General features: G+C 38.5%; 1 long non-coding RNA gene across 2 annotated transcripts in view; it reads left to right on the plus strand.

Moving 5' to 3' along the window:
- The window catches only part of LOC149121664 (uncharacterized), a 189,602-nt gene that overhangs the window by 173,421 nt on the left and 636 nt on the right, over positions 1-15,545 (plus strand). For both annotated transcript variants that reach the window (XR_016223032.1, XR_016223031.1), the window contains exon 2: positions 12,676-12,811. This is a non-coding gene — a long non-coding RNA (uncharacterized LOC149121664). The remainder of the gene's footprint in view (positions 1-12,675; positions 12,812-15,545) is intronic.

Below are 15,545 nucleotides of genomic sequence, written 5' to 3' on the forward strand. Positions count from 1 at the left end.
GAAATGAGGATATATTAATTTGCTAAGAAAATACCACAGAGAATATGATTTAAATCATGGAATTTTACTTCTCAGAGTTGTAGAGCTTGAAAATATCAGATCAAGGTGCTTAAATAGGCTCGATTTTTCCAGAAGCCTTTCTCCGATGTGACAGACACATCTACCATTTGATCTGCTTAAAAGCACTTTCTTCAGGTAGAGTCATGTTGCTGGTTAGCACTTCAGTGTTAGAGTTTTAGGGAGGCACATTTCAGTCCATAACAGCAAAAGGGGCCCTGTGGTCTACTTCAATGACAGCCATCTCTGCGGAGGACAGAAAGTTTGGAATCAGCGTTAGGATTTCTCACAGTATTACTGTCAGTGCTATCTCCATCAAATGTGCATTCATGTACACACAAATCTACCTGTACTCATAAACACATTCAACAGTGGAAATGCCTGATGGTTGTGTACGGGTAACATCAATATAATAATCCATAAGATGGCCTATTAGCAGACATTAAAAAGAGAATTAGAAAGAATGACAACAAAATCTTCAGTTACCTATATTTATGTCTATATGTATGATATTCAGTATTTATAGTTGCTAAAAGATGAATACTGATGTGTGGGAATAAAAGCTAAACCTTACCTTGCAATATTGCAGCCTAGTCTACATGAAAGATGTCTTCCTAAAACCATTCACTGGGCCCACTCTGTGGCATAGTAGATTAAGCATCCACCTGCAGCACCAGCATCCCACATGGGCACCAGTTTGAGTCCCTGCTCCTGCACTTCCAATCCAGCTCTTTACTAATGGCCTAGGAAAGCAGTGCAATATGCCCTGAGTTCTTGGGCCCCTGCACCCATGTGAGAGACCTGGAGGAAGCTGCTGACTCCTGGCTTCTGGCACCTGGCTTCAGATCGGCCCAGCTCCAGCCATTCTGGCCATTTAGGGGTGAACCAGTCGATAGAAGACCTCTCTTTCTCTTCCTCTCTATATCTGTAACTCTGCCTCACAATAAAGAAATACATTTTTTAAAAACCTTTCACATGTTAAATTTCTTAATTGTTTTAAAGATTTATTTATTTATGTACAAGTCGAGTTACAGACAGAGAGGAGAGACAGAGAGAAAGAGAGAGGTCTTCCATCTGGTGTTCACTCCCTAATTGATTGCAACTTCCAGAGCTGTGCTGATCTGAAGCCAGGAGCCAGGAGCTAGTTCCCGGTCTCCCAGATGGGTACAGGGGCCCAAAGACTTGGGCCATCTTCTACTACTTTGCCAGGCCATAGCAGAGAGCAGGATCAGAAGTGGAGCAGCTGAGTATTGAACCAGCCCCCATATGGGATGCTGGCGCTTCAGACCAGGGTGTTAACCTGCTCCACCACAGCACCGGTCCAACATTTTAAATTTCTGATACTCTAAAGTAGTACAGGACTGCATTACGTCTAGGAAAGATGCATTTAAAAATTATAAATCTAGTGCATTTTAGCAGAAGTTTTAACAAATACTTCTGATTTTCTCAGCATTATATATAAATAAATGACATAATGAGTCATTGTCAGATTTTTAGCTTTTGACAGCCACTTATAATATTTCACAGCTTTTTGAAATGTATTGCTAGTGTGTTTTTCTCAACACATGCACTGGATTTTACCAGTTTAGTGCACATGGAGTTGCCTCTTATAGGATTTGCATTTTAATGGGTTTTCATGGCACATGTAATCAACATCTGCAAAGCCTCTAAAACACATAAATAATAACATGAATCAGGCTTTTTTCTTAAATATTAATTTATTTATTTGAAAGAGTTGCACAAATAGAGAAGAGGTAGAGAGAGAGAGACAGACAGACAGAGACAGAGAGGTCTTCCATCGGCTGGTTTACTCCCAGTTGGCCGCAATGACTGGTCTGTGTCAATCTGAAGCCAGGAGCTTCTTCAGGGTCTTTCACATGTGTGCAAGGCCCCAAGGACTTGGGCCACCTTCTAATGCTTTCCCAGGACATAGCAGAGAGCTGGTTCAGAAGTGGAGCAGCCGCGACTTGAACTGGCACCCATATGGCTTGCCAACACTGCAGGCAACAACTTTATCTGCTATGCCACAGCGCCAGCCCCACATTGCATCTTTTTAAGATGATATGGATTTAAGTTCATGAGAAATTATTAGCATAGTGGGAACTGATAGATATGCATGAAGCAGGATGGACTTGTTAGGAATGGTGATGTTAATTTTCTTATAAAATAAATAAATAAGAAATTAAATATGGTCAGACATAAATGAAGACTAAATTTTATTAGTGGTAATCCAGAAAACACTGATCTCAGGTCTTTTTCTTCCAGTGTTAAGTTTATATTTTTAAATGCATATTAAGTGAACAAATTTCATGTAATTTATATATACAGATTGAAGAGCAAACTGATAACATCCTATCCTATCTTCCCTTGTTCTCATATTTCCAACTCCCTCCTTCTTGTTTTATTTTCTTTTAATTTTGACAGCTGCATGCTTTGATTTTATTTTAGAATCACAAGCTTTAACCCTCTACAAAATAAAGAATTCAGCAAGTAGTAGCAGAAATATCAATGAGTATATGTTGTGTACTCTATCAAAGAGTACAGAAAAGTGCTATGAACAATATTCAAATCTCAAAATGTCAATTTAACTCATATGCTGCTTTTTGTTGTCTATATATTAATTACCACCAGTCAGAGAAAACATATGGTATTTGTCTTTTGGGGACTGGCTTCTTTCATGAAGCATACTTGTTTCCAGTTCATCCATTTAGTTACAGAAGATGGGATTTCATTCTCAATTATGGTTGAATAGTATTTTACACTGTATATATAGCTCATATTTTTGTTCCAGTCACCAGTTGATGGACATCTGGGTTGATTCCATGTTAGCTATTGTGAATTGAGCTGTAATAAACATGAGGGTACAGATAACTCATGCCTGTGCATATTCTATTTCATTTCATGCGGATAAATTCCCAGTAGTCAGATGGCAGGATCACATGGTATGTTTGTTTTCAGATTTCTGAGGAACTTTGATACTGCCTTCCATAATGGTTGCACTAGCTTCATTCCCACCAACAGTGGATTAGGGTACCTTTTTCTCTCCCTCTCCACCAGCCTTTATTGTTTGTTGACCTTTTCAAAAGAATTATTTATTTGAAAGATTGAGTTACAGAGATGGAGAGGCAGAGGCAGAGAGACAGAAGTATTTTATCTGCTTGTTTATGCTCCATATGGCCCAACAGGTAGTGCTGGTCCAATCGGAAGCCAGAGTCAGGAGCATCTCCCTGGTCACCCATGCGGGTGCAGGGACCCAGGCACTTGGGCCATCCTCCACTGCCCTCCCAGTCCAGTGCAGAAAGCTGGACTGGAATAGCAGCAACCGGGACCAGAACTGGCACCCATATGGGATGCCGTCTCCACGGGTGGAGGATCAACCCAGTGTGCTATGGCACTGGCCCCCATCAGGGATATTTTTCTATAGTACTCTCTCTCCACTGTATCTTTTTCTAGTTGAAGAATTAAGGTGATGCAGGATTAATAGTAGGAGTTTGAGAGGATTGTCTCTCTTTCAATTGTGTTGAATAGTTTGAGAAGCATTAGTTCTTTAAAAGTCCTGTAGAATTCAATAGTGAGGCTGTCTGATCCTGGACTTTTGCTTGTTGGGAGGGTCTTTATTACTCATCCAATCTCTGTCTTGGTTTTTGATTTGTTTAGCTTTTCTATGTGTCTTCATGACTCAATTTTGGTATATTGTGTATGTCCAGGAATCTGTTGATTTTTACTCTAGGATTTCCAATTTGTTAGCAGTCACAACAGATGCCCACATCCTATATTGCAGTGCTAATCTGAGTTTTGGGTACTACACTTCCTAATCAGCTTCATGTTAATATCCCTGGGAAGCAATGTATAATAGCTCAAATTCTTTCATTCCTGTCGTCAAATTGGAGAACTGTAACCTCAATGGGGACTTGAGAACCTGGTCTTGCACAGTGGTAGCCATATAGAAAGTGAACCAGCAGATGGGAGATCTCTCTGCTTCTCTTTCCTTCTCTCTTTGTCTCTGTGTGTCTCTGCCTTTTTTATCATGTTAAAATATTTAATTACTTACTTGAAAGAGTTACAGAGAGAGGGAGAGACAGAAATCTTCCACCACCTAATTCATTTTTGAGATGACTTTAATAGCCAGAGTGTGGCCAGGTTGAAGCCAGGAGCTTTCCCTCCGATGTGCATGGCAGCAAGGAGCTTTTCCTGCAATGTGCGTGGCAGCATCCCAGGCACTTGGGCCATCTTTCCCTGCTTTTTCAGTCCATTGGTAAGGAGCTGGATCAGAAATGGAATAGCTGGTACTTAAACTGGTGCACATACAGGATGCCAATGTAACAGATAGCAGCTTTGTCCACTGCACCACAACCACCAGCTCCTCTATCTGCCTTTCCAATAAATAAATCTTTTGAAAAAGAACTGAAGGTAGTAAAAGTCATCATGACTGAGCAATGGCAAATTTATTGAAGTGATCTATTTTTTAAAGATCCTTTTATGAATTTGAAAGGCAGCACTAGATGGAGAGAATGGGAGAGATTGATCTTCCTCCTGGTTTGTTCACTCCTCAAATGGCTGCAATGACTGCGGCTAGGCCAGACTGATATCAGGAGCCAGGGGCTTCTTCCAGGTCTCTCACAAGGGTGCTGGAGCCCCAATATTTGAGTCACCCTGTGCTGCTTTTCCAGACACATTAGCAGAGAACTGGATCCATTTGGAGCATTAATGTCTATGATACTCTCCTTGCAGTTGAAGGATTTAGAATCCATTTTGATTATGGGTGGGCCAAGTACAATGTCTTCCAATTGTCCAAGGTTTGGATTAGATGGGTTCTGAGAAATTTTGTTAAAATAGTTATTAATCTTGTTTAGACAAGGTCATAGTCAAAGTGGAGGTTCTCTCCTCCCTTCAGAGAAAGGTACCTCCTTCTTTGATGACCTGTTCTTTCCACTGGGATCTCACTCGCAGAGATCTTTTGCCAGAGTGTCTTGGCTTTCCATGCCTGAAATACTCTCATGAGCTTTTCAGCCAGCTCCGAATGCCTTTAGGGCTGATTCTGAGGCCAGAGTGCTATTTAGGACATCTGCCATTCTATGAGTCTGCTGAGTATCTCACTTCCCATGTTGGATCACTCTCCCCTTTACTCCATTGGTTAGCGTTAGCAGGTACTAGACTTGTCTATGTGCTCCCTTTGACTCCCAGTCCCTCCACCATGACCAACTGTGAACTGAAACTGATCACCTGGAACAGTGAGATGGCATTGGTACATGCCACCTCAATGGGATTGAATTGGAATCCCGTGGTATGCTCCCAACTCCACCACTTGGGGCAAGTCAGCCTGAGCATGTCCCAAATTATACATCTCTTCCCTCTCCCATTCCCACCACCATGTTCAACAGGGATCACATTTCAGTTAATTTTCAACACTTAAGAATAACTGCATCAATTACAGATCTAAACCAGTCATATTAAGTAGAACAGATAAAAAAAAAACTACTAAGAGGGATAATGTATTAAGTTGTTCATTAACAGTCAGGGCTATGCTGATCAAGCCACCGTTTCCCATAGTGTCCACCTCACTCCAACAGGTTTCCCTCTTGGTGTTCAGTCAGTTGTCACTGATCAGGGAGAACATATGGTATTTGTCCCTTTGGGACTGGCTTATTTCACTCAGCATGATGTGTTCCAGATTCCTCCATTTTGTTGCAAATGACTGGATTTCGTTGTTTCTTACTGCGGTATAGTATTCTAAAGAGTACATATCCCATAATTTCTTTATCCAGTCTATCGTTGATGGGCATTTAGGTTGGTTCCAGGTCTTAGCTATTGTGAATTGTGCTGCAATAAACATTAGGGTGCAGACCTCTTTTTTGTTTGCCAATTTAAATTCCTTTGGGTAAATTCCAAGGAGTGGGATGGCTGGGTCGAACCGTAGGGTTATCTACGACCTTGTCTAAACAAGATAAGAGTCGGAGAACTCAGAGGGCTTCCATAGACTTGGAAACTCATGACTGGAGCATAGGGAGATTACTGATGCCATAGACAGGAGTGTCAATTGGTAAAGTCAACAACAGGAGTCACTGTGCACTTACTCCTCATGTAGGATCTCTATCCTTAATGTGCTGTACATTGAGATTTAATGCTATAACGAGTACTCAAACAATATATTTCACTTTGTGTTTCTATGGGGGTGCAAACTGTTGAAATCCTTACTTAATGCATACTAAACTGATCCTCTGTTAAAAAAAAAAAGAAATTATCAATTCCCAACTTGACTCTCACTGGGATTAAACATGACAATAGGTCTGCTCTGATTTCATCATCATTTTAAAAAAAAATCATCTATTATTTTTCACTTTATGTTTCTGTGTGGGAGCAAACTGTTGAAATCCATACTTGATGTATACTAAGCTGATCTTCTGTATATTAAGATAATCAAAAATGAATCTTGATGTGAATGGAAGGGGAGAGGGAGTGGGAAAGGGGAGGGTTGTGGGTGGGAGGGACGGTATGGGGGGGAAGCCATTGTAATCCATAAGTCGTACTTTGGAAATTTATATGCATTAAATAAAAATTAAAAAAATAGTTATTAATCATAACTCTCAGTTTAAGCTTTTCTTACCAAATTTTCATGTTTGCTGATGTTTATATCTATGGGAAAATTGGGTCTCTGGATTGCAACCAATGAAAGCATCCAGACTAACAGTAATAAGGTCAATAGTCAGCAGAATGATGTCCAGCTGAACTGAAATAGCTTTTCTTATTTGGTAGAGGGGTTACCTCCTGCATTATGCTGACATACTGACATAGACAGTAGATATTGGAGCCTGTCCCTTCTGCCAAATGGAGAATACCATATTTTGGTCCATCATATACATATTTATATATTATAATATATATTATATATTATACTATATATTTCTATACATAATATAGAATTGCATATAATTATTATAAATATATAATTGTATATATTATATATGAATTTGTTATTTATATATAAATAATTATTTCTGATCCAGCTCCTTACCAATGGATTGAAAAAGCAGTGAAAGATGCTCCAAGTACCTGGGTTCCTGGGACACACATCAGAGGAAAAGCTCCTGGTTTCAACCTGGCCACACTCTGGCTATTGAAGTCATCTCAATAATATATATATATATATATATATATATAAAATACATATAATAAATTATATACTATTATCTGTTTATAATTATATATTATATAATATATTGTATGATAAATTATAATATATTTTATATATGAATATATTTATATACATAAATATATAAATAAATGTAAATATATATATAAGGAATTTATTTATGTAGTTGACAGGTTTACTTACAGAGAGTGAGAAGAAGAGACACAGAAAGGTCTTCCATATGCTCATTTACTCCCCTAATGACTGCAATGTCTGCAGCTGGGCCAATCTGAGCTAGGAGCTTCCAGGTCTCCCATATTTTGGCAGAGACCAAAGCACTTGGAACAGCTTCTACTGCTTTCCCAGGCTATTGCAGAGAGCTGGCTGGGAAAAGGAGAAATGGGGACTAGAACTGGTGCTCATATGGGGTGCCAGCATTGCAGGTAAAGGATTACACCACTGCACCACAGTGCTGGCCCCAGTCTATCCTTTATTAAGGAGATCTCAGTAATCATGTTCAGGTATTGCTGTCCTATATTCATGGCCAAAGTCCTAGCAGGCAACATGGTTTGGAGAATCATAAGCACAAGGTGTGTAGGAGACTTCATTTCTCATACAGCACAGTTAATAACAAGGTTCCAAGAGGGGAAATTACTTGCATCATAGTCTTTGAGAACTAATGGACATCACAGGTGATCTAAAGAATTTAGAAGGTTTGTGAGCCCCTAGAGTGAAAAAGTCACTGGGAGCACAAGGACAGTGCCTAGAGTTTATTTTGATGGATTTTAGCCCCTTTCATTGGAGGGAGGCCCAAAGAAGCTGGACTGATTAGTAAACCTCAGAAGTGTCTTTTCAAGGTGAAGGCAAACTGAGACTGAGGGGTTTTTGGAAAAACGTTGAACAAAAGACATTTCCCACACGTGGTTAAGACACATCATTTATCTACTGATTTTCATCAGATCTGTTAACATTAGGTATAAGGTACAGTGGACATGGTGGATGGCATATAGCAATATGATTTTAGTAATATATCATGAGGTGCTTTTTTTAAATGGATTTAGCAGGTAAAATTGGGCTACCTAATAGGATGTAGCTGGAATAATCACCTTTTTGTTAAATAAATCTGAGGTAATAAATGTTAGTGTATGAAGACATTGAGTTTTCTTTTATTGGGCCTTCTTGGTTATTTTAATCTGGGATCTGCGAATTCTCATTTTCTTTATTTTATTCCTCATCATGTCGGACCAACTCTGCTGCTTTGGGGATTTTTTTAGTACATCTGACATTTGGAAATTTAGACAATAGTATAGTTAAAATGAGATGTACCAAGTAAAGTATTTATTTTTATTCTGATACATATTTTGGAATTCTTCTAAAATTCCTATTGAGTATCCTTGTTAAATTTAGTTGCATCCCAGGTTAAGACTTATTGGAGGCAGGCTCCATGGCTCAATAAGCTAATCCTCCACCTGCGGTGCAGGCACACCAAGTTCTAGTCCTGCTGGGAGAGCCAGATTCTGTCCCAGTTGCTCCACTTCCAGTCCAGCTCTCTGCTATGGCCCAGGAGTGCAATGGAGGATGGCCAAAATGCTTGGGCCCCGTACCTGCATGGGAGACCAGGAGGAAGCACTTGGCTCCTGGCTTTGGATCAGCGCCATGTGCCAGCCGCAGCACACTGGCGGCAGCGGTCACTAGGGGGTAAACCAACAGAAAAAGGAAGACCTTTCTCTCTGTCTCTCTCACTGTCCACTCTGCCTGTAAAAATAAAAAATAATTTTTATAAAAAGACTTATTGGAGCCACTTTAGTGATTACACCCATGAAACTTTGTTAATAAATGCAAATAGAACCTGGGAAAATTGATGTATATCTTATGCTGTAGAGACTTAAGATTGAACATCTTTTTTTAATCTTTTTTAATTATATAATTTAAAAACAAATTTTAGATTTTTTTTTTTATTTTACTAAGTCACAGCTCTGGCCCCATTAATATGACTTAACAATGTTTTTTCCTCTCAGACTTATCTCTATTGTTTCAGTTAACTGCATGCCTTTTCTTTACATTCAGATTCCCTCAGCTGTCAAAGCTTATTCATCTTAATTCTGTTGTTCCTATTTCCCTCCCTTTTATTCTGTCCCTAGGCTAATTGAGATCATGATTCTCCATTCCTTCTGTGTGGTGTCACAGTAGGCTTGAAGTGTTCTTTTTCTCTTCTGATTTCTAAAGAAAGAAATTATGTATTCCCCCAGTTTAGATATTTTAATAATGCACTCTAAAACAAAGGTTAAATGTTCTTAATTTGACAAGAATTTTCGGGGCCAGTGGTGTGGCATAGTGGGTAGAGCCACCACTTGCAGTGCTGGCAGCTCATATGGATCCAGATCTCTGCTATAGCCTGGGAAAGCAGTAGAAGATGGCCCAAGTCCTGGGCCCCTGCACCCATGTGGGAGACCTGGAAGAAGCTCCTTGCTCCTGGCTTTGGATTGGCACAACTCTGGCCATTGCAGCCAACTGGGGAGAGAACCAGTGGATGGAAGACCCCTCTCTCTTCTCTACCTCTCTCTGTGCAACTCTGACTTTCAAATAAATAAATAAATCTTTAAAAAAAGATTTTTTTCTAATTTTAGATTTGTTCTACTTCATTGCCACTTCAGGGTGTGTGTAAGGAGTGCATATCCAGTTTTTCTATTTTGGAATTTTGGGATTTTGTATTAGCTCTGCTGTGTATTCATTTTTCTTGAGCATTGGTGATATCTTCTCCTTAGTTGTATTAAGAGAGAGAGCAATAGCCCTCATGTCTTTTTAGGTAAGTAAGACATATTAAAAACAGAGCATTCAGTATACATTCATAGTATTTTGACTTGTTCAATTGATTTTCCTGACCTCCCTTGGATATTCTTGGTCTTTGCTGTACAACTTTCTATACTCATTAATTCTTTGATATTCCCAAATCCAGAAAATGAATGACTCAACAGCTGTGTTCCTGTATTTGCTGGGACTCAGGGTAAGAAGCAAAGTGGAGGTGTTCAGGAATCTAAAGTTACATGCTACATAGCAAAGCACATCATTTCCTATACAAAGTGACTGGGAAATCCAGAATCTTTTGCACACATATTGGATCCTGAACTATTACTGGACTATTCAGTAAGATTTTAATGTATTTATTTTCTGTGTGTGTGTTTGTATTTCTAAATAAACTCTGCTGCGCTACTTAACATTAACATGTATTGCAGAATTCTTTCATCAGTTTTTACTTTTAAAAAGTTTCTCTTTCAGTTTTATGGGAGAGGGTAGAAGTTTCCTGCTATGTAACTGAAAGTTCATTCATTCATTAAAGTTAAAAATATTTGTTGCAAATTGGTAGAATACTATTAATTCTCATGTGATTTACATGAAACTAAATACATTCTCTATTTTGTTTTGCTTAAAATTTCTGCATGTGTGGACTTCTTTTTTCCTTCTTGCCCCAAATCCCTTTGTGTATTGGGATGGCAAATGGGTTTTACACTGGAGAAAACATGTTATTTTGGCAAAGAAGTACTTAGCCTTCCTGCTTCAAGTATTCAAATATTGCATTGGAAATCAGTATATTTGTTTACTGTACAAATGTCCTTCATACAATTTTGTAATCTTCTGGGATGGGAGAGGAAGCAGGAAATAGGAGGATTATGGGTGGGAGGGATGTTTTGGGGGAGGGGAAGCCACTGTAATCCAAAAGCTGTACTTTGGAAATTTATATTTATTAAAAAAATTAAACAATTTTGTAATCTTCATCTTCCTTTTTATTTCATCCTTTTTAAAAAAAGATTCATTTATTTTACTTGAAAATCAGAGTTACACAGAGAAGGAGAGAGAGAGAGAGAGAGCAGTCTTCCAACCGCTGGTTCACTCCCCATTTGGCCACAATGGCTGGAGCTCTGCCAATCCAAAGCCAGGAGCCAGCAGCTTCTTTTGGGTCTCCTATGCAGGTGCAGGAGCCCAAGGGCCTGGGCCATCCTCTACTGCTGGATAGTAAGTCTTACTTGCCTAAAAAGATGGATAGTAATTTGAGTAGCCAGGACTTGAACTGGCACCCAATTGGAATGTCAGCACTGCAAGCCACAGCTCTACTTGCTACTCCACAGCATCGGCCCCCTAAATTCTTATGAGTATTGCTACACGATTGGAATTTATAATTGATAATGCTGAACAATTGAAACTGTCTTATTTACAATTGTAGGACTGGATATGGCAGTTCTACTTGAAGTAAAGTATGTAGCCTGCTTATTGTATGATTTTCGGAAAAGCATGTATTTATATATAACAGCAGATCTGTTAATCATTTAAAAGTGAATTGTCATGATTACCCAGATGTAAAGAATGCAATATGTGCTAATGAGTTAGCAGTCACAGACATTTAGAATTAGAGGGATTTTAGAACTTTTTCAATACTGCAGTTTTTATGAAAAACTAATAATTTTTTTTTATTTGACAGGTAGAGTTATATACAGTGAGAAATCAGAAAGGTCTTCCTTCCATTGGTTCAGTCCCCAGATGGCTGCCACAGTTGGAGCTGTGCCCATCCAAAGCCAGGAGTCAGGTGCTTTCTCCTGGTCTCCCATCCGGGTGCAGGGCCCAAGCACTTGGGCCATCCTCTACTGCCTTCCCGGGCCATAGCAGAAAGCTGGACTAAAAGAGGAGCAACCAGGACTAGAACACTTTGCCCATAAGGGATACCAGCACCACAGGTGGAGAATTAACCAAGTGAGCCACGGCGCTGGCCCCCGATAAATTTACTCTTAACAAAATATCAAAATATCTTATTTAGTATAAAGTTAGTAGTGAAAAGAGACTACCTTGTTGAACACAGAAATTTGAGATTATATTTCTTGGTATTAATTTGCATCTTAAGGCTTATTGCCTAGTTTATTTCAATATTTCAATCTAATATTCCTAATAATATCTTGTACTTAGTGGTTCACTGTGTGCCAGACAATATTCTTTTGATTTTTTAAAAGATTTATTTATTTATTTATTTGGAAGTCAGAGTTACACAGATAGTGAACAAGAGGAAGAGAGAGAGAGAGAGAGGTCCTCCATCTGCTGGTTCACTCCCCAGATGGCCTAAAAGGTCAGAGATATGCCAATCTGAAACCAGGAGCCAGGACCTCTTCAGGGTCTCCCATGCAGATTCAGGGGCCCAAGGACTTGGGCCAACTTCCTACTGCTCTCCCAGGCTATAGCAGACAGCTGAATGGAAAATGGAGCAGCCTGGACTTGAACCGGCCTCCATATGGGATGCCCCCACTGCATGCAGTGGCTTTACTAGCTACACCACAGCACTGGCCTCAAGACAATGCTCTAAAATGATGCATTAATTATTCCCAAATATTGAAAAGTGGCATGGTACACATTTGAATGTGTTGTTTTGTACTAGTTGTAGAAACAGTTTAAAATATATTTAGATTTAAAAATGTAAGCTTTGATCTAAAGGTTTACTTTCCCTTAAGGTGCCTGTTTGGAAACTGAGAGATCATTGAAGTCTCAAGATAGAGTACAACTGATCTTATCCAAGCCTCCTTTATCACATGAGGATGCTAAATGCCAAGCCCAGAGAAGTAAAGTGAATTGTTCAAGGTCACATAGGTAAGTTGTGGCAGGGATAATTCTGTATTAGCATTAGGTATCCTGATACATAGGCCACTGTTCTGTCAATTTTGTACTCCTTCTGGAGTTAAAGATTCTAAGTTGTGGAAAATTGAATTTGGAAATTTAGTGGTTGCTATGTTGTTATGGTGAGAAATTTCTGTGTATAGCTATGAGTTGCTTAAATTTTATTCAATATATTTTTCTAGTATGTTTGCTATTTATTTGAAATGTATAACAAGTAGCTTCATCTATTTGCCAAAAGAATTTTTAAAGATTTATTTATATTATTTGAAAGTCAGAATTACACAGAGAGAGAAGGACAGGCAGAGAGAGTGGTCTTCCATTCACTGGTTCACTCCACAGTTGGCCTCCATGGCTGGAGCTGTGCTGACTGGAAGGCAGGAGCCAGGAGCCTCTTCCTGGTCTCCTATGCAGGTGCAGGGGCCCAAGGACTTGCACCATTTTATAGTGTTTCCCAGGCCATAGCAGAGAGCTGGATAGGAAGTGGAGCAGCCAGGTCTTGAACTGATGCCCCTATGGAATACCAGCACTGCAGGTGGCAGCCTCACCCACTATGCCACAGTGCCAGCCCTTGCCAAAAGAATTTATAGAAGCTATTCCATATATACACTTAACAATTATTTAGTTACTTGACATGAACTATCCCTGCATATTTGAAAATTTTGAATGGTATCACTTGGGTTTTAAGAATGTTATATTTTAGGTCTCTTAATATTTTTAGTGATGATGTTTTAAAGGCCCTTTCTGTTTTATGAAAAATGATAAGGATTTTGTTTTACAATGGCCATAGTATTACTACTTAAAGCAATAGATTAAATAAAACTTTTAAACAAAGTCATTTAATACTGAATTCTAACACACTGGTATATTTTAAAGTGAGAAGCCGGATTTCTTTCAGATATTCTAAAGAAGAATGATAATCAAAATTGAAGACATCTACAGTTTTTAATCACTTGTTTTAAATATTGGTCATAATGGTCCAATTTTGAGTTTAATTTTAATTAGCTTTTAAATGATTCAATATGTTTTATAGAAAAAATTCGGAGAACATAATTATATACTCAACCTCCCTCCCTTCTTTTTCCTTCTTTGTCATTTTTTTTAGCTTATGAAATGACATTTTCAGTTTACATTACATTAAAAAGGGTTCTTGAATCAAGGGACAAGTTTAACAGGCAAAAAGCAAAAAGATCGTAATTTAGAGGGAATATAGACAATGGCTCTAAACAATATTTGAATATCACATCTAAAGAATATTTGAATAAATTGATAAATATTTTAATTTCTCCTACTAAAATGCTCAAAGTCTTTAATTATTTATCAAATATTAGTGCAAAATTATGGATTTAAATGATCCCAAAAAGTGATGAATTTTTGTGTAATAAAGTCCAATTTTTGTCAAGGCTTTTTGAAAGTCTCACAGAAAACTTATGTTTGTGAATGGGAAGAATAATACCAAAATATCCATACTACCAAAAGCAATTTGCAAATTCAATGTAATCCCAATCAACATACCAACGATGTTCTCAGAGCTAGAAAAAATGATGCTAAAATTCACATAGAAACATGAGAGATGCTTAACATCTAAAGCAATATTATAAAGCAAAAAAAAGCTGGAGACATCACACCATATTTTAAGACATATTACAGGGGTCAGCACTATGACAAAGCAGGTAAAGTCACCGTCTGCAGTGCCGGCATCTCATATGGGTGCCAGTATGTTTCCCAGCTGCTCCACTTCTTATACCCCTCTCTGGTATAGCCTGAGAAAAAAGTAGAAAATGGCCAAAGTCTTTGGGCCCCTGCACCTGCATAGAGACCTGGAAGAAGCTCCTGACACTTGGATTCAGATCAACAGAGCTCCGGCCATTGTGACCATTTGGGGAGTAAACCAGTGGATGGAAGACCTCTCTCTCTCTCTGCCTCTACCTCTCTGTAACTCTGCCTTTCAAATAAATATACTGCAAAAAAAAAGAAGAAGTGTTAGCACTGATATAATAACAGACACATAGTTCAATGGAAAAGACTTGGTAGCATAGAAATAAACCCAAATTTCTACCAGCAACTCATATTTAACAAAGGAACTAAAATGAACTGGAGAAAGAAGAATCTCTTTCACAAGTGGTGCAGAGGAACTTGATTATCCATATGTAGAAGCCTGAAAAGAGACTCCAACATCTCTTACACTATGTGAAAGTGAACTCACAGTGAATTAAAATGTAATCATAAGACCCAAACCCAAGTAAACATAGGGAAACTCTAAATATTGTCAACACACAATAGCTTTTGGGTAAGATTCCAATAGCAATAGTCACAAAAATAAAAACAGAGACATTTGAGTATATCCAACTAAGATACTTCTTCACAACAAAGTAAACATCAGAGTGTAGATACAATGAACAGATGGCAGGAAAAATTAAAACTCTGAATGTTTACAGATTTCCAGAACATTTACATGAATTGGAAAATCTCCAAAAAATACAGTGAAGAAACAGGCAAGGATCTGAATAGACATTTCTCAGAAGAAATGTACATGGTCAAAACATGTGAATATGCCCGATGTCACTAGCCATTATGTAAATATAAATCAGAACACCATATCAGTCTCCAACACCTGTGGGAGAATACAACACTCAGGTGTTTGTGTGTGCAGCAAGTGGGTTTAGAGGACCCTGTTCACCTCTGGAGAGCAGAGCCTACAGGGAGGTAA

Source organism: Oryctolagus cuniculus, chromosome 16, assembly GCF_051225735.1.
Source record: "Oryctolagus cuniculus isolate XC-2025 breed Fujian yellow rabbit chromosome 16, ASM5122573v1, whole genome shotgun sequence".
NCBI lineage: Eukaryota > Metazoa > Chordata > Mammalia > Lagomorpha > Leporidae > Oryctolagus > Oryctolagus cuniculus.